Here is a 19,959-nt window from a genome sequence, read left to right as displayed (position 1 = left end):
TCTAGTGCCCCATTAGATTGGTGGACAGTGGTAGAAATGCTTTCATATGCCTTTCACAAAGAGTGGTGGTCAGTAGGAGAAGGACGCCAAAATATTTATTAGTGGAAAGAATGCCCTGTCCCACTAGTGAAGGTCTGGTAGGTATATGATAGTGCTGAACCAATAAGAGTGAGAATTGCTCCTAAAGACATTCTCCCTGAAGAAGGAAAGTTCATAAAGAAGGACAGATATGTATTTGTTTCAGGCTGCTTCTTCAATGATCACGAATGACAACTCCCTCAACAGTTGTACAAAAAAAGAGAGGGGCAAGTGGGACTTTAAATGAAGCATGTCAATTGAAAGTATAAAAATGAATACATGTGAGTAGGTAAAATGATTGGATTTAATTAATAGTCAAGTCCATGATTTTGATGCATACAGTACCAATAAAATAGTATAAATACAGACATAATCGCATGAATTGATAAACGCATATTTAGCAGTAACAATCGAGGAAACTCAGTAGTGTAAACAAATCAATGGACATACATATATGCAATTCATAACAGAAGTACATGAATTAAAATCGCCAATCAAAATCACAAAATCGCATGAAATGAGAAAACTCAATAAAAAATTGATAAATGTCAGGGATATGATTTAGGCTTGATAGGGCATCCTTAGTTTGCGAACCCGACGCGTTTCTTGGCTTCTTGCCAGTCATCAGGGGTGGGATGCATAATTTAACTGAGGAAAACAAAAGAATATCATAAATATTGATACATGTGGAACCTCCGGCCAATAGAGAAAATCGTATCAGAAATGTCCAAATTGTCTACTTTGAATGGAAAAGCTACTTACAAAAATAGCCCAAAAGTCAAGAGGGGTCACCAGCAATGGGATCTGTTAGGGTGTGAGATATAACCATCTCAACCGGGGTTGAGGCAGGGCACCGACCATCCTTCCAAAGTAATTGGAGGGTGGGCCAGGAGAGACCACAGCCGACTGATTCCTGAGCCCTCAGTATATTGGTCAATGAGTTGTAAATGGGAAAATCTGCAGAAAATTGAAAAAAATATGGTGTGTCAAAGGAAGTAAAACTGGAGTAGAAAGTGTTGGATGAATGAAATGACTGAAAGAAATATGTGCTTGGTGCATATAAAAGAGTAAATGTGTAAAAAATAGGATAATAAGGGGAAATGAAATGGATGCATGAAAGTGCACATGAAAAAGGATAAGTAAAGAAACCCATAGGGAATGTGTGAAGATAGAGGATGTCCTGCACTGGGTAAATAGGTGAGAGGATGGGAATATGTGTACTGTAAGCAGAAAAGAAGATGTAAAAAATATATATTAATTACCCATGTGTTGAATAGTGGCTGCTTAACAGAGCGGTCCTTTCCCAGTGAAGCACAGTGAGGGAGTGAACCGTCAGTCTGTTGGTCCCAGCTGATATACTCTGGCCCTGGGCGGGTCCCTGCCAGCGTCATGCATGACGTCATTGGTAGCTGAGAGATGAGAGAGCAATCACAGCTGAGAGTAACTCAGTGGATGTCTACTCATCACAGCTGTAGGCGTCAGATGGAGAAAAAACAAAACCCGGCTCACACCTTGCGGCATCAATTGATGCCACTTGGGGGGCCATTTTGTGCATGGCGCCGATGCGTTGAGATCGGGCCCCAACCGCCCCGAAATGCATGAGGGGAGGTGGGGAGGGAGCTGAGCGCATCGCAACCCCGGACAAAGAGACTGCAAAATATCAAAACACTCCAGCCCATGTGCTGGATTTAAATCAATAAATGAATTCCAGGGAATAAGGACCCTGGAGTTGGTACAAAATAGTTCTCAATAGACTCAAGGGAACACATGTAAAAATATGCTATGTAGTCACAGACTGTTACTCTGTTGGAAAATAAGTAACGGATTTAGGATAAAGATACAAAAAAATATATTTAAACTAAGGATAACAAAAATAATGATAGTGCGATTTGGTCACCGAGGGAGCGGGTGTCTTCCACCCAAATATATATATATATAAACAAAAGAAAGTGACCAGTCGCATGAAACTAAATATCAATGGCATGCTTCCATCCCGGGTTCATATATACAAAAAAAGAGAGGGGCAAGTGGGACTTTAAATGAAGCATGTCAATTGAAAGTATAAAAATGAATACATGTGAGTTGGTAAAATGATTGGATTTAATTAATAGTCAAGTCCATGATTTTGATGCATACAGTACCAATAAAATAGTATAAATACAGACATAATCGCATGAATTGATAAACGCATATTTAGCAGTAACAATCGAGGAAACTCAGTAGTGTAAACAAATCAATGGACATACATATATGCAATTCATAACAGAAGTACATGAATTAAAATCGCCAATCAAAATCACAAAATCGCATGAAATGAGAAAACTCAATAAAAAATTGATAAATGTCAGGGATATGATTTAGGCTTGATAGGGCATCCTTAGTTTGCGAACCCGACGCGTTTCTTGGCTTCTTGCCAGTCATCAGGGGTGGGATGCATAATTTAACTGAGGAAAACAAAAGAATATCATAAATATTGATACATGTGGAACCTCCGGCCAATAGAGAAAATCGTATCAGAAATGTCCAAATTGTCTACTTTGAATGGAAAAGCTACTTACAAAAATAGCCCAAAAGTCAAGAGGGGTCACCAGCAATGGGATCTGTTAGGGTGTGAGATATAACCGTCTCAACCGGGGTTGAGGCAGGGCACCGACCATCCTTCCAAAGTAATTGGAGGGTGGGCCAGGAGAGACCACAGCCGACTGATTCCTGAGCCCTCAGTATATTGGTCAATGAGTTGTAAATGGGAAAATCTGCAGAAAATTGAAAAAAATATGGTGTGTCAAAGGAAGTAAAACTGGAGTAGAAAGTGTTGGATGAATGAAATGACTGAAAGAAATATGTGCTTGGTGCATATAAAAGAGTAAATGTGTAAAAAATAGGATAATAAGGGGAAATGAAATGGATGCATGAAAGTGCACATGAAAAAGGATAAGTAAAGAAACCCATAGGGAATGTGTGAAGATAGAGGATGTCCTGCACTGGGTAAATAGGTGAGAGGATGGAAATATGTGTACTGTAAGCAGAAAAGAAGATGTAAAAAATATATATTAATAACCCATGTGTTGAATAGTGGCTGCTTAACAGAGCGGTCCTTTCCCAGTGAAGCACAGTGAGGGAGTGAACCGTCAGTCTGTTGGTCCCAGCTGATATACTCTGGCCCTGGGCGGGTCCCTGCCAGCGTCATGCATGACGTCATTGGTAGCTGAGAGATGAGAGAGCAATCACAGCTGAGAGTAACTCAGTGGATGTCTACTCATCACAGCTGTAGGCGTCAGATGGAGAAAAAACAAAACCCGGCTCACACCTTGCGGCATCAATTGATGCCACTTGGGGGGCCATTTTGTGCATGGCGCCGATGCGTTGAGATCGGGCCCCAACCGCCCCGAAATGCATGAGGGGAGGTGGGGAGGGAGCTGAGCGCATCGCAACCCCGGACAAAGAGACTGCAAAATATCAAAACACTCCAGCCCATGTGCTGGATTAAAATCAATAAATGAATTCCAGGGAATAAGGACCCTGGAGTTGGTACAAAATAGTTCTCAATAGACTCAAGGGAACACATGTAAAAATATGCTATGTAGTCACAGACTGTTACTCTGTTGGAAAATAAGTAACGGATTTAGGATAAAGATACAAAAAAATATATTTAAACTAAGGATAACAAAAATAATGATAGTGCGATTTGGTCACCGAGGGAGCGGGTGTCTTCCACCCAAATATCTCAACCCTACAGGAACCCTTAAATCTATTTTCAGGTCTCATGGAACCTTTGCTAAAAATGATCATATCTACAGCTATCTAGCTGTACACTAACTTGTGTATTTGACAGCCAGAGTAAATCATTTTTAACACTCTCTACTTTATACAAACTAATGATTTTCAGTAATAACTAGGAAATAAAGCAAATAATAAGGGATCATTGTAGTAACCCCCTAACATTGGTAGTCAGTGAACTGCCCCTTTACATTGGGGGGTAAGTGGAAAATGTGCCCCTTTTATTGGTGGTAAACATAAGCATGTTCTCTTATATTGGAAGTAAGAGAGATTGCCTATTTACATTGGTGGTCAATCTAGTGCCCCATTAGATTGGTGGACAGTGGTAGAAATGCTTTCATATGCCTTTCACAAAGAGTGGTGGTCAGTAGGAGAAGGACGCCAAAATATTTATTAGTGGAAAGAATGCCCTGTCCCACTAGTGAAGGTCTGGTAGGTATATGATAGTGCTGAACCAATAAGAGTGAGAATTGCTCCTAAAGACATTCTCCCTGAAGAAGGAAAGTTCATAAAGAAGGACAGATATGTATTTGTTTCAGGCTGCTTCTTCAATGATCACGAATGACAACTCCCTCAACAGTTGATCGGTTTTATGGGTATGTGGTTAAGAGCAACTAGTAGAAACATTCTTCTGACTTGGTTAAGATACAACAAACGCGGGGGCGGAGCTGGCGCGCAGCATGTGAGGACGTCTTGAGAGGAGCTCTCCCTGTAGATTTCACATCCTGACCTAATCCTGTGAGCTAAAGTCGGCGTTTTTGTCCTGGACTGCTGGGGTATGAGTTGTGGACCCTCCGGAGAGCATCAGGGGATGGTGAAATACGGGCCTCCGTGGCCAAAAACACCGGGGGAGAGGCTGGCACGCTATGCCTGGGGCTCTCAAGATGGCGCCGCGGCACCGGACAGAGAGGAGGAGGAGGAATGGCCGCCGCTTCAGCAGCAGCATGAGAACACTGAAAGACCGCAGCCTGCTTCATCTGGTCGGGTGAGTCCCAGAATACAGAGGGACCGCACTGTGCGCAGGGGGAGATCCCTGGACAGGGATAGGGGACCCACACATGATACAGACAGGGCCCTGGAGGAGGAAGGAGAACCGTCTCTTAAGCAAATAATGGCTGCCATACAGGGATGTCAGACTAAGCTCCTAGACCACTTTGGGGAACTGCAAATGGAATTCTCCTATATGAAACATGATATGCAGAAGCTTAGAGAAAAGGCACAGGCTGCTGACCACCGCATTGCTGCTCTAGAGGACACTGTCAGGCCTATGACCACTGATAACCAAATCATAAAAAAGACCCTCTCTGAGCACACTCTTAAAATGGCCGACATGGAGGACCACATGAGAAGAAATAATATAAGGCTGGTGGGATTCCCTGAAGGAGTGGAGGGTAATCATCCGGAGGAATTCCTGGAGGAATGGCTGAAGGTGAATATGGCCCCTGGAACTTTCACTGCTATGTTTGCTATAGAGAGGGCACACCGTGTACCAGGTAAACCACCACCTAAGGGAGCAATCCCCAGACCCATGATAGCAAAGATTCTGCACTTCAGAGACAGAGAAAATATCCTAAAAGGAGCCAGGACAGGCCCTGAGCTGAAGTGTCATAACTATCGGATATCTATTTATCCTGATTTTTCTGCCACCACGCAAAAGCAAAGAGCTTCCTTCTATCCGATAAAGAAACGGCTCAGAGAACTGAACCTGATGTACAGTATGCTATACCCAGCAAAACTACGCATTGTGGATAATGGAAAAACACATTTTTTTACCACCCCCACCGAAGCTGCTGATTGGCTGGATGCGAGAGGACGACCGAGAAGAGGAGGCTCTCCAAGATCTCCTTAACCTGCTACATAACAGATGAAGATGTAGGGAGATAGGAGATGTCAGAGGAAAGTAATGCGGCGGACGTTGAGCTGTTTTTTTACCGCCCTTTTGCATCACAACCCCTATTTATAAGATGTAGAAAAGCATTGAATGGGGCCCTTAGATGGGTCTCTATACACCCAGCAACCCGGAAGACTACAGAAGGTATATGTCTGCGGCTTTCAAATGCTCAAGAACACTTTTGACGCTGAAGGAATCTACAGGGATCTTTTTCTCCTTTTGGAAACAAAGTTTTTTTTTTCTATAGTTTTCTCTATTTTCACTGGAGACTTGAGGAGTGGAACAAGAAGTTTCCTCTTCCCCTTATCTACTTATATTTTCTTCTATTTTTTTGTGTTCCAGAGTTTTTTTAATTTTTGTGGGAGTTTTTTTTCTCTCTCACAACTGAACTTACTCCTCACAATACTGGAGCCTGTGTGTTTTTTTGAATACACACATCCGTTATAACCTCTTTTAGGTTAAAGGTTTTGGGAATGAAGTGCCTTGCAAGTTGGGGGCGGGTACAGGGTGGGGGGTGGGGAACAAGGAGGGAGGAGGTGGGAAGTATTGGGGAAAAACATTATTATGCTTTATGTATGCTCATGATTTTAAGTTCACTTTTGCTGTCTACTGTCTGCCTTCTATGCTGCTGCTCACCAGGATGGGGAGGGGGGGTGCTGGAGCCCTGGGGGGTGCCATACCTGACAGATGGGAGAGGGAAGGATGGGGAGGGGGGGAGATTCTTGCTTTATCCACTATGGCTGTGAACCTTAGGGTGATCTCCTGGAACGTTAGAGGTCTCAACTCCAAATTTAAAAGATCACTGGTCTTTGATTACCTAAAAAAATATAAACCGCATTTGATACTGTTGCAGGAGACGCATCTGCAGGGCTCCAGGACTCTCTCCTTAAAAAGGGCGCATATTGCTGGAGCTTATCATGCAAGTTACTCTTCATTTGCTAGGGGAGTGTCCACGCTGGTGGCTAAATCTCTACCTATATGTATTCATGCAATAAAAACGGATATCAAGGGTAGATATGTTGTTACCGTGATAAAGGTGCATAACAGATTCATGACCTTTGTGAACTTATATGTCCCACCTCCCTTCTCCCTGTCTCATTTGGATGATGTGCTTCAAGCGACTTTTGAGATAGCGGAAGGGAGGATTTTTATCTTGGGGGATTTGAATGCGGTGGTGGATCCGACAATGGACAGGTTGGATGCACCGCCGAGAACCCCAACACCGCTTGCAAAGTGGATGTCAACACATGGCTTCTATGATGCATGGCGAGCGAGGCACCCAGAGATCAGGGAATACTCTTGCTATTCTGAGACACATAAAACACTATCTAGGATAGACATGGCATTAGTTGAGTCTGAGGGACTGCAATTGGTGGCTGGGGCGAGGTACTTACCTAGAGTGCACTCGGACCATTCACCCCTACTAGTAGATATTATATTGGGTCAGAGGCAAGGTATCAGACATTGGAGGATGGAGGCTAGCTGGTTGCAGGAGGAATATATTAAAATTAAATGTAATGAGACTATTCAGCGATTCTGGAAGGAGAATAAGGAAGTTGGCTCTGAACTAATAAAGTGGGAGGCATTCAAAGCTACTCTAAGAGGGGTGTTCATGACGGAGGTGGCTAGCTTCAAGAAGCAACTGGCATCTTCAATAATGGACAGGGAACGGGAGGTATCTCTAGCTGAGGCAGAATACGTTAGGAGACCAACTAGAGAGGGTTTGTGTACTCTCCAGGATAAGACACGGGCATACAAGGAAATACTGACTGACCAGACTACCAAACTTGGACTTGCGCAACGTAGACGTATCTTTGAATTTGGGGATAAGAATAGTAGACTATTGGCATATCTGGCGCGACCAGAATACACACCCATCTGTATAACGAGTATTTATGGTAAGGGTGGGGTAGAGGTGAGTGACTCCGAGGGTGTACTACAGGTCTTTGTTCAATTTTATAACGAACTCTATAAGTCATGTATCCCACCGGGCGGGGACACCTTAAAAACTTATCTAAGCGATATTGATCTCCCTAAGTTAACAAATTTAGATCGTGCAGAGCTGGAGGCTGACATATCTGTGGAAGAGGTGGCGGGGGCGATAGCTTCTTTTGCCCCTAGGAAATCTCCAGGACTAGATGGTATACCCTCGGAGTGCTATAAAACTTTTAGGGGTGGGCTGGCGCCCCGATTATTGCAAGTGTTCCTGAATGCACGACGGGAGGGAAAACTTCCCCCCTCTATGAGAGAGGCCTTGGTAGTTCTGATACATAAAGGGGGTAAAGATCCTAAAGAATGTGAATCCTATAGACCCATCTCATTGATGAATGTCGACACCAAGATACTAGCAAAAGTATTGGCGGGGAGACTGCAGTCGGTGGTGTTAAAATTAGTCAACCCGGATCAGACAGGCTTTATACAAGGGCGTTGTGCACAAATGAATGTTAGAAGGTTATTTATTAATCTACAGACGGATCATGAAAATTCCGGGGAGAGGGTAGTGGCCTCCTTGGACACCAAGAAGGCCTTTGATTCGGTCGAGTGGGCCTATCTGTTTGGTCTCCTGGAGATATTGGGATTCGGGCCTATATTTATATCCTGGGTGAGGCTGTTGTACGCTGACCCACTGATCAGGGTGAGGGTGAATGGTATCATATCCGAGCCCTTCTCTGTTTTCCGGGGGACCAGACAGGGGTGCCCACTGTCCCCCCTTCTTTTTGCTTTGGCCATAGAGCCACTCGCGGCAAAAATAAGGGATACTCCCCATCTGAATGGACTTCGGGTGGGGGGGATTGAGGAGCGAGTCTCCCTTTATGCGGATGACATGCTTTTGTATCTCCAAGACCCGGGCCCTTCATTATCCACGGCCTTCCGGCTGATACAGGAATTCGGAGACTACTCTGGGTTCCGTATCAACTGGAGCAAATCATCCCTGTTTGCTATAGATGACACAGTGAGGGTCCCGGCGGAATCCCCCATTCAATTATCCCAGTCCTTTAAATATCTGGGAGTGGTGATTCAATTTCCCATTGCAGGATATTTAGATTTTAACTTGAGACCGGTAGTGGAGGTTCTTCGTGAGAAGGTACAACGGTGGAGGAATATGCCATTGACAGTGATGGGTCGTATAAACCTATTTAAAATGATTGTCCTGCCAAAGCTGTTGTACGTTCTATCGAACTCACCTGTATATGTCTCGGTGAAAACTTTTAAACGCATAGACTCCATTGTGATTGATTTCTTGTGGGGAACCAAGGCACCCAGGTTATCCCTAGCAATCCTGAAACTACCAACAACCCGGGGGGGACTGGCTATGCCGGACATGAGATCCTATTTCTTTGCATCCCAAATGACATTTTTGCACTGGCGATGTTTTCCACAGATACCTAATGCCACTACTCTACTAGAGGCGGCTGTTGCCACATCTCAGGAGACATTGCTGAACATCTTGTTTAGAAAAGAGATACCAGGGGGAGAGATGGGATCAGTTATGGCACTACCTGGTAAGGTGTTCCATCTCTGTGCGCAGAAAATAATGGATGACCCGCTATGGTTATCACCTAATTGTCCCCTTTGGTACAATAAATCTCTACAAGAGTTCTGCAAATTGGAAGATGGACATGGATGGGCCAAATTTGGGATAAAATATTTACATCACATTTATCAGGATGGTAGACTATTAACCTTCACACAACTGAGGGAGCAGTTTGGTGTACCTAGGACATGGCAGTTCAGATATACCCAATTGCAACATGCAGCGACAGCCCAGTTCGGGAGAGGGGAGGTAAAGGTACAAAACACAACCCTGGAAAAAGTCCTGATAGATCCCGAGCCGACCAAGCGTATATCTAGATACTATAAGGAGATTAGATTGGGGGGACCTGACTTGACCACTAGGACCAGAAGTAGGTGGACGACTTTCATTCCGGAACTGACTGAGGAACTGTGGCAGGAGGTACTCGATACATATCTTGTGTCGGTGATTTCCTCCACGGATAGAATGATACAGCTTAGATATCTACACCAAATGTACTACACTCCGACTAGACTATTTAAAATGCACAAAAAAGATAACCCGGAATGTCATAAATGTAAGGGAGAGGAGGGAACTTTCCTTCATATGGTATGGGATTGCCCTAAGATAAGACCTTTGTGGTCTCAGGTGACTGAGTTCATATCTGACCACTTTGATCTTCCTAACATATGCTCTCCCATGAGGTGCCTGTTGGGAATTTTTGATCAGGAAGAGATAAATACAAATACTAAATTATTCCTTAGACTTCTCTACTTTGGGGTGAGAAAACTGATCGCCCGACGATGGATTCATGGTGAACAACTCAACCTGGGAATGTGGATAAAAATAATAAATGATGATGTACTTATGTATAAAATGACATATGAAGCGAGAGAAGCCCCCAAAAAATTTAGGAAAGTGTGGTGGAGGTGGACTGAATCCAAAAATACCTTATCGGTAGGAGAGGAGAAGAGCGGTGGCGCAGAAAATCTTTAGGTGATGAGGAGGGTGGACAGTGGAGTATTAAAAGAATGGATGCATACAACATTAGAGGTAGAAAAATAATGAGGGGGGATGGGAAGGGAGGGGAGGGAGTTTGTACATGGAAGAGGGCTTTTGAGAGTCTGTTTTCTCTCTGGTTGAAGCCAAAGTTTCAATATCTATGTTGATTGTCCAGGTGCTCTTTTTCTGAGCGGTTTTCTAGTAAAATATGATATGCATATAAATAAAGAGCTGTTTATTATAATTTAAAAAAAAAAAAAAAAAAAAAAAAAAAAAAAAAAAGAGCAACATAATTAGGCTGACTGAGGTAAAAGATGGTCTTCATATTGAAAGCAATAACTACAAAGCATGTGTAACTGGATGAGCCATATGTGTAGAGGTAACATGTTATCGTTTAATGAGATGTACAATGACCCATTGTTTACAAAATGTGATGTAACATGTTAATATGCTCAATAAAAATCTTGTTTAAAAAAAAAAAAGATACAACAAACGCATTTTGGGGGAAACAACTCCCCTTTCTTTCAAGCTATCATGTAAAGAACAATAAACATATGTTATAAAATATAATATATAGTAATCCTTATCAATAAAATATTAGCAACTAAAATTAATATTAATTATGATTTATATGTTTATGTATAGTATAATTTAGCACATGATCAATGCTGTATGCTTTATCATCTAGTAGCTGACTATATTATCAAGATAATCTAGCACAAAATTTTGGCTGATCAAGAAGAAACTATATGGTACAAATAATATATGAATAAAATTGAGTCTATATCATTAAATTGAATAAAAAATAGTTGACAAAATGCAAGAAAAAAGGAGAAAAAAACTGACCCTTGGACAATGGTTTGTGATAAAATCAAGAAGGAATACAATAGAAAGCCAGAGTTAATGCTTGACTAGGGCCGTGGAACATAAAGTTGACTGTTAAAATGGGACATTCAAAGACAACAGGATGTTCTATATGGGAGTTGGACTGTGACATGTGATCATATCCATTCCATTGTTAAGCCGGCCATAGATAGCTCAAATCTCAGCAGGAACTGAATGAGATTCAAACCATCTTAGGATAGGCTTATTGTAGCCAAATCGATCCATCGATCAACTTGGGTACAACCAGCCTGTCGGAATCTTGGCATGCTATTATTGCTAGTGGCTATAGCTTCCAGCAATAATCATTGTGTTCCCCTGGCAGGGCGGCTCCCCTGCCAGAGGAACACAATAGCTCCACGGGAGGGATTCCCCGATCAACTGTGTTGATGGGATAATAGAGTGATAGCCACATGATCTATGGCCTGCCTTACAAGTAGCTAAAAACATTATTGGTGTCAGTGGTTACTGAGATATGAGAGGAGAGGCTTCCCTGGCCCCACACTGTTGACTCTGAGTGACATTGGTGCCAGTGCTATGCAGGCCTTCTTAGGTGAGAAGTAAATTTGAGTGTTAAAACTGGAAATTTAAAGCCAACAGGATGTTCTACTTCTATTTCATTCTTATAAAGATCTAAAAAAAATTACTGGTGTCAGCAGTTACTGAGACATGAGGAAGGAGGCTTCAATGGCCCCACAGTACTAGTACTGGCTCTACTGAGAGTGGTTGGTGCCAGAACTATGCAGGCATTCTCAGGTGAGATAACAATCTGCCACTGCTCAAGGTACCCCTAGGGACATCTGGAGGACCCCCAGGGTGCCATGGATTTCTGGTTAAGAAAGTCTGGTCCAAAGCTAGCCATAGATGAATCAAAATGCAGCCAGTTCAGCGGGAACCAACTGAATTTCGATCCATTTATTGTCATTCTTGTTAATTCAATCTAATGATTGACTTCTCACATACAGGCTATCTGGAAAACTTTTGTTCAATCAGCAGTGCAGCCAATTGGCTGCAGCGCTGTTCAGTGTGTAGCGGGCACCTACTTCCAAGTAGGTGAGCTTTTTGAGTTTAAATAACAAAGTATGGTTTCAGATAAATTTAGGCAGGCTTGCATTGTGATTCCAGGCCTGGTTGTTTATTTTGGGAACTGGGAGTGTCAGTGTAGTGCAGGGTGTGGCCACCTGTGCTTGGACCCAGAGATGCCTCCTCTTGCTTTCAGTGGAAATGGTTCTGGAAGAGAGGTTGGACTTGGGATCTGAGTGACAGGCAACTTGTATGTGAGTTCTGGCCAATCATTAATTTGTTTAGCAGGAGGTGGGACTCCCATATAAGCTGGGGTAACATGCTGCTTGAGAGTTCGGAAAAAGAGTTCCGGAGAGGGAGAGTGGAGAGAGAAGGCCCCTGCGGGGAGCCAAGCAGAGCCCCCCCCCCTACAGGGAAGGAGGGGGGGACCAGGCCACACGGAGGAGAGGAGTCAGTGACGCCGCACAGCATGTAGTCGCTGGTGTCACTGGACGCCCCTGTGGGGAAGGGAGTGTGCCAGACTGGAGAGAAGGGATGGAGAAACCATTACAGAAGAAGTAGCAACTAAGCGGAAGACAATTGGGCGATCGACTGTTTGTGAGTGGCACATGGACTGTTGATCAAGTGAGTGAAAGCCCAGGGGAAGGGTACTACCAGAAGCTGAGGGATGTTGGTACGCAAGTCAGTGAGACAGGTGGTGATGGCCTGTGACTTTGGGTTTAACATTGCCCCGAAAGTCCAATCAGTCAGGCGGAAGGAATTATTCAGAGTAATCTCTTCCTTAGCTCAGCTTGGAAGTACTGTACAGACAGGAAGTAGTGGTCAAAAGGTGGCGGTAGAGCTTCGAGCACAAATAGAGATACAGGTTGTTCTAAAAAGAAGGCCTATGGGTGAAGAAGTTATTCAGAGTGACTCTTTACCATTCGTTCTCTAGTAAATCTACCCCAGTCTATATGCAAAGAGTTATTCAGAGTGGCTCTTTGTTATTCGTTTCATTGTTCTCAAGGACCGGACTACTCCTGTCTTCCCAAAGGAAAGTTATTCAGAGTGACTTTTCATAGTCCGCATTGTTCTAAGTCTTTGCATGAGAGAGCAAGGAAAGATTATAAAGCAGCAAAAGAGCATCTCAGAAAACCCTTCTCCTATACCAGTTCATGTTACACCAATAAAGCAAGAGAAAACTACAATATGGACTGTTTCTATTTCTATGGGCTGCGATGGGCTAGATGGTAAATATGATTTACGGATAGAACACACAAATTGCAGCTCATTCGGGGGTAATGCGCTACATGGAGGTCCCACCGAGATTTCTGTTTCATATTTGATCACTAGCCATCTCCCATAGCAACGGAGTCTGCATTTCAGTAACTGTTGCCAAGATAGTCTGCAGTATAATAGTGCCTGCCACCAGGTGTCGCTGGGGAGGACTTTGGAAATGTGCAGCTACAGTTCCTCGGGTGCTAAAAGAACAAGTGGGGGGTGGAGCCACGCCCCAGAGGAAAAAGTTTGCCAGCGCGCCACGTGCCAGACCGAAAAGGCGGAGGAAGATGGTGGAAGGTGTTGGAAGTACACCTGTCATGCAGCGCTTACCTGAGTTGCAGGACTGGGTTCTGATCGATACCGGTGTTCGTTTGGAGCTCACCGGAGGACTGGCACTAGGAGTGATTGATGAAGTAGAGAGACTTTGCATGTTGTGTCCCGGATGTCGGAGGCTTACGGTTGGAGTCGCCGCCTGGGCTCGGTGTGGGCATTGCAGTGCTCAGCTAACACGACTGGGACCCGTTCAACAGGAAGTCCGGTACTATTCCGCCAGTCTTACAACCGGACTTTGTCTGCCGCAGATGCAAGTGACTCGGAAGGCCGAAGAGGGTTGTATGTCACCTGCAGCAGCAGTGGAGGAGCTCCCGTCTGATTTGGCTGAATCGGAGCCACTGGAGGATCAGGTAGGATCTAATGGGGGAGCCTGTGGCTTGGCTGGGGACCCAGGGACTGCCGGAGTTAGTGTACAGTCTTTGGCGGAAACCCCTGAGGAGCCAGCTAGCAATAAGTCCTTTGTTATACCTGTTCGGAAGGAGCCTAGTTTACAGGAGGGGGATCCCTCGGGTGAGCCAGACAGGGTGAACAGAGGCCAGGCTGTAGATTGAGGGTCACCGCAAGTCCTGGAGAAATATGGATCTATGGACAATTTATTTGAGTGGTCATCCCCCGAAGAGGCTGAATCTAGTGATGAGGAAGAATGGTTTTTGGAGACTTCTACCTCAGTGGAAGCTTCTGCGGGAGTGTCAGAGAAATCACTCAACACCTCTAAAACCCCAGAAAACCCCTTCAATGTCTCAGCTACTGTCCTCCCTACCAGGGCAGCCACGTACCAACAGTGGGTCAGTAGAGCTTCTGACTCATGCGTTTTGCCTGGCCGAGGAAAGGCTAAAGATTTACCTAGACTTTCAAGGTTCCAGGGGGAAGTTCAAAGGAAAGATGCTCAGGAGTGGGGCCTGGATTACCCTTATGTTCCTGAGTGGATCATGGAGATTGTTGAGAATTCCCGGGAAGCGTGGGAAGATGACCTTGTTTGGGACTATCTTCATGTTCCTAAAACTAAGCGGACACCTGATAGTGAAGTATGGGTCTGATTCAAAGACATTCACCGTGAATGGAGACTTGGGAGAGCAATTCACAAAGACAAAGTGTTGGTGGTAAAGGCAGGGCAAAACACCCGCAGTTACTTCATCTCAGTGAGAGGACAAGGGGACAATCGCAAAAGGTTACCTGACCCAAGGTATTACTTGTAAGCAGGATTGCTGAAGAGGTAGTCACAAGTGTGCTTTAATACCCATATTGACTGCAGGACGGCAGATGGGTTAAGGTGGGTTTTCCCAAAAATGGTCTGTTCAGCAGGAGACTCACATTCAGGGTGCCTGACAAGAACCAAGTTATGGACACTAGAATGTGCTGTCTCTGCTAAGTCCCTTTGCCACAAGTACTTCTACAAGGACTCCTGTTTAGGAGCCAAACAGAAAGTCTATTTGCCAACGGGCAGATGTATTCATTTGCTGAGCATGTCTGTTTAGGGTGCGCTCTGCAGAAAGTCTGTTTTTGAGGGAGCGATGATCCTGACAGAAACATACATGCCATAAAAGGAAAAATTTGTATATTTGTTTGATTACCCAATAGAGGATGATAACCCTCTCCTGCTTGGTAATGTGTAGCTAGTAATAGTTAGAAATATTCTTGTGTCTTCTTTTAGGTGAATTGAAGATGTGACGGCTGTCTATCTTACAGATGAAGGCCTGTGGTAAGCAAAGTATTCCTCCTTCGGGAGCAATGCTCTGGTTCTGCTTGTATGGGATGTTAGCTGTAGGGACCTACAGTTAGGCCATGTAAATTGTATAAGAAAATATGTTGTCTGGTATTGTGTACAGTGATATTGATGGTATTCCTGTTTCAAGTTTATTTCCTTTTTCCCCATTCCATTTGATGTAATGAGATGCTCTTTCCTCCTTAAACTTAAGGAGGTACTCTAAATTCATTCCCCACAAATGGGGACAGTTGTGATTTAAGTGGGGGGGGTGTATGTAGCAGGCACCTATTTCCAAGCAGGTGAGCTTTTTGAGTTTAAATAACAAAGTATGGTTTCAGGTAAATTTAGGCAGGCTTTCATTGTGATTCCAGGCCTGGTTGTTTATTTTGGGAACTGGGAGTGTCAGTGTAGTGCAGGGTGTGGCCACCTGTGCTTGGACCCAGAGATGCCTCCTCTTGCTTTCAGTGGAAATGGTTCTGGAAGAGAGGTTGGACTTGGGATCTGAGTGACAGGCAACTTGTGTGTGAGTTCTGGCCAATCAATAATTTGTTTGCAGGAGGCGGGACTCCCATATAAGCTGGGGTCACATGCTGCTTGAGAGTTCGGAAAAAGAGTTCCGGAGAGGGAGAGTGGAGAGAGAAGGCCCCTGTGGGGAGCCAAGCAGAGCCCCCCCCCCCCTACGGGGAAGGGGGGGGACCAGGCTGCATGGAGGAGAGGAGTGAGTGACGCTGCACAGCATGTAGTCGCTGGTGTCACTGCACGCCCCTGTGGGGAAGGGAGTGTGCCAGACTGGAGAGAAGGGATGGAAAAACTATTACAGAAGAAGTAGCAACTAAGCGGAAGACAACTGGGCGATCGACCGTTTGTGAGTGGCACATGGACTGTTGATCAAGTGAGTGAAAGCCCAGGGAAGGGTACTACCAGAGGCTGAGGGATGTTGGTACGCAAGTCAGTGAGACAGGTGGTGATGGCCTGTGACTTTGGGTTCAACATTGCCCCGGGATTCCAATCAGTCAGGCGGGAGGAATTATTCAGAGTAATCTTTTCCTTAGCTCAACTTGGAAGTACTGTACAGACGGGAAGTAGTGGTCAAAAGGTGGCGGTAGAGCTTCGAGCACAAATAGAAATACAGGTTGTTCTAAAAAAAAGGGCTATGGGTGAAGAAGTTATTCAGAGTGACTCTTTACCATTCGTTCTGTAGTAAATCTACCCCAGTCTATATGCAAAGAGTTATTCAGAGTGGCTCTTTGCTATTCGTTTCATTGTTCTCAAGGACCGGACTACTCCTGTCTTCCCAAAGGAAAGTTATTCAGAGAGACTTTTCATAGTCCGCATTGTTCTAAGTCTTTGCATGAGAGAGCAAAGGAAAGATTATAAAGCAGCAAAAGAGCATCTCAGAAAACCCTTCTACTATCCCAGTTCATGTTACACCAATAAAGCAAGAGAAAACTAAAATATGGACTGTTTCTATTTCTATGGGCTGCGATGGGCTAGATGGTAAATATGATTTACGGGTAGAACACACAAATTGCAGCTCCTTCGGGGATAGTGCGCTATAAGTGTAATCTGACAGTGAAGGAGTCCACGCTGTCAAAATACAATAATTCAAGAGGGAGGATTCCTCTACCCACCTAGCTTGTGTGGATGGGGGAATCCATTCAATTTTCTAAACTGACTCATGTACTGTATGTCCAGCCTAAGGAGCGCAAATGAGCCTGCAAGAACTACTCATATTTAATCTGGGACATTTTAGTGGAAATGGACCAAATCAGCTTGTTTATTAAGCAAAACCGACATAGTTAATAAGCTAAAAGTGACATCGCCAACATTTGTGATAACAGTAGGCACATACAGTAGATGTCATAACTGGGGGGAAGGGTGGCAAGGCTCAGATGAAGGATACGATTCTGTTCTTGAGAGTTTAAGATGGGCTTCAATTTGGAGAACATCCAACAACACAGGTTGGAACTAGCTAAGTATCAACTCTGGCAAGATTGTTAAATTTTTATTGGAAAACTGGAAACGTTTTTTCAATGTTTCAAGGTTTTTGTAGTGGATTTTGAGACTCTTGATCTGGCTTGATTTCAGGTTTCTTCAGTAACATTTGTTGGCTGAAAAACATAAATTTATGTGGGCCTTTATATCAAACAGTGGTAAACAATAAAACCCTCAAGTCAGAAAGTTCCATATTTATTCATAAAAAAATATTATTTTTTAAATATAAAATATTTAAAAAATGACATGCTAACCATTTCACTGTAAATCCACTGAATTAACCCACATATTTAGTAATAGTTTATCTTTAAATAAACATTAATCTTACACTGAAACAGTCCCATTGAGCATTTTAACCTTTGAATTGTAATTACTATTTAGTTGAAGATAACATTTGCACATGAAAGATAACATTTGCATACTAAGACACCAGCTTTAAAAGATACCATAATTGATCAACTAAGATAACAGTCAAGTAGATTTGAATGCTTACTGTATCCTTAAAGTGACATCATTGTTATTTAGACATGGGATATTGGTGACCTTCAACTGTACTTAAAGCGGGGGTCCACTTATCTATCGGTTTTTTTTTTTAGTTCATTCACAAACTTTTCTTCTCAGCATTACATACTCACATATTGTGTGTAATATGTCCGCCTGTGTCAGATTTCGTCGGAAAGAATAACTTATATTATTCACTGCAGGCGGTTTCCATCTTCATTGTGGGCATTTGAAGCCCACAAGCATTTATTTCCTGGATGTGGTGAATGCTGTGCTCCCAGCATTCACCGCTCGTTCCCGCACATGCTCAGTGGCATCCTGGGAAGCCTGAGACTAGCTCCCAGGAGTCTGGGAGAGGCTAGAAACACGCCTACTCCCACGGGAGGAGAACCAGGAAGTGCAAAGAAGAATAGAAAAATAAAAGGTAATTACGGTGATTTAAATTTTTTTAAACGGCATGTCAGCATCTAGGCAAGGAAGAGAATACATACAGATATTGTTCAAAATTTGGGTGGAACTCTGCTTTAAAGTTTAAGCCTGGTACACACTTCAAGTTATTTTTTCGTCAACCCAGCGGGCTGAATGAAAAAAAACTGAGAAGCTTGCTGAACTAACTATGCAATGTTAGTACAGTGACCTCCCCACTAAGACTGTCCGTCCCCCGCCAGAACACACCAATCAGCGCTCTCAGCCATTGGCTGAACTGATCTAATGTTGATCGCCTGCTGTTTCTCCAGCATGCCCGTTCAACAGAAGGATGTTAGGCCTATCTTGTTTGACAGGGTGCTATACACACAGGCTGAATGTCAGACGGCTTCTGGTGAACTGGCCGATACCAACTGATATTCGGCCTGTGTGCAACAGGTTTTATATAAAGCTGAAACGATTTTATTTTAGTTTTAAATGAGATACAGAAGGGTTATAACCCATGGATTATAACCCATGCAAGGTTTTTATTCCTATCTGTTCTCTCTCTAAAACTAGCCATAAACCTTTTAGATTTCTCTTTTTGTCAAACGAGAGATTAACTGTTTTCCCCATCCATGCTAAACAGCACCGATTAAGGAATCTCATTTGTAAGCTATTGTATTCAGCAGCCAGTGGGACCTGCAACTCCTGAACACTGGTGACTGCATCTAAGGCAGCCCATACATGAGTCAGTTGAATGGGAAGCTGAGCAAAAAACAAAGTTACACTTACTGGTAACGTTCTTTCCCAGAGTCTTTCAGGACAGCCACTTGAGAGACCCTGACTCCTCTCTTCTATAGGAAACACAGCGCCAACCCCCTTTAAATTTGCCCTTCCCCTGCCAGCTCATCAGTTTTCCTAAAGCACCTCTGGCCAGCTGGGGAGACACAAGAACAGATGAAAATAACACAGACCTGTGTCAGGACTTCAAAGGACCACATACATTCGGGTGGATAGCCTGCGCTGTCCTGAAAGACCCTGGGAAAGATAGTTACTGGTAAGTGTAACTTTGTTTATCCCTTTAGTGTCTTTTAGCACAGCCACTTGAGAGGATTATTGAGCACTTACCCCTAGGGCGGGACTACAGCTTGTAGGACCTTGCGTCCAAAGGCTTGATCCTTTGCTGACAAAAGGTCAATCCTATGGTGTTTGACATGTGGTAAATCTGCACCATATTGCCGCTCTGCAGATCTGCTTTGGCGTAGCTCTAGCCCTCTCCACCATGAGAGATGCTGCCATAGCTTTTGTGGCGTGTGCCCTAATACCCTCTGGGACCTCCATACCTCCCAAAGTGTAGGCCTGGCCAATAACTTCTCTAAGCCACCTGGCTAAAGTACGTTTTGAGGCTCTATGCCCTTTCTTTACCCCTGAAAATAAAATAAAAAGAGTCAGTTTTCCTGAACGATTTTGTTTTATCTAAGTACTGAAGGACACATCTCCTTATGTCCAGCATTGGAAACTTCTTGCTCCCTAGAAGGGTTTGCACAAAATGAGTGTAAAATATTTTCCTGGCCTCTATGAAATTTTGAG

The sequence above is a fragment of the Aquarana catesbeiana genome, linkage group LG01 (genome assembly GCF_042186555.1).
Source record: "Aquarana catesbeiana isolate 2022-GZ linkage group LG01, ASM4218655v1, whole genome shotgun sequence".
Taxonomy (NCBI): domain Eukaryota; kingdom Metazoa; phylum Chordata; class Amphibia; order Anura; family Ranidae; genus Aquarana; species Aquarana catesbeiana.
This window is presented reverse-complemented; position numbering follows the sequence as displayed.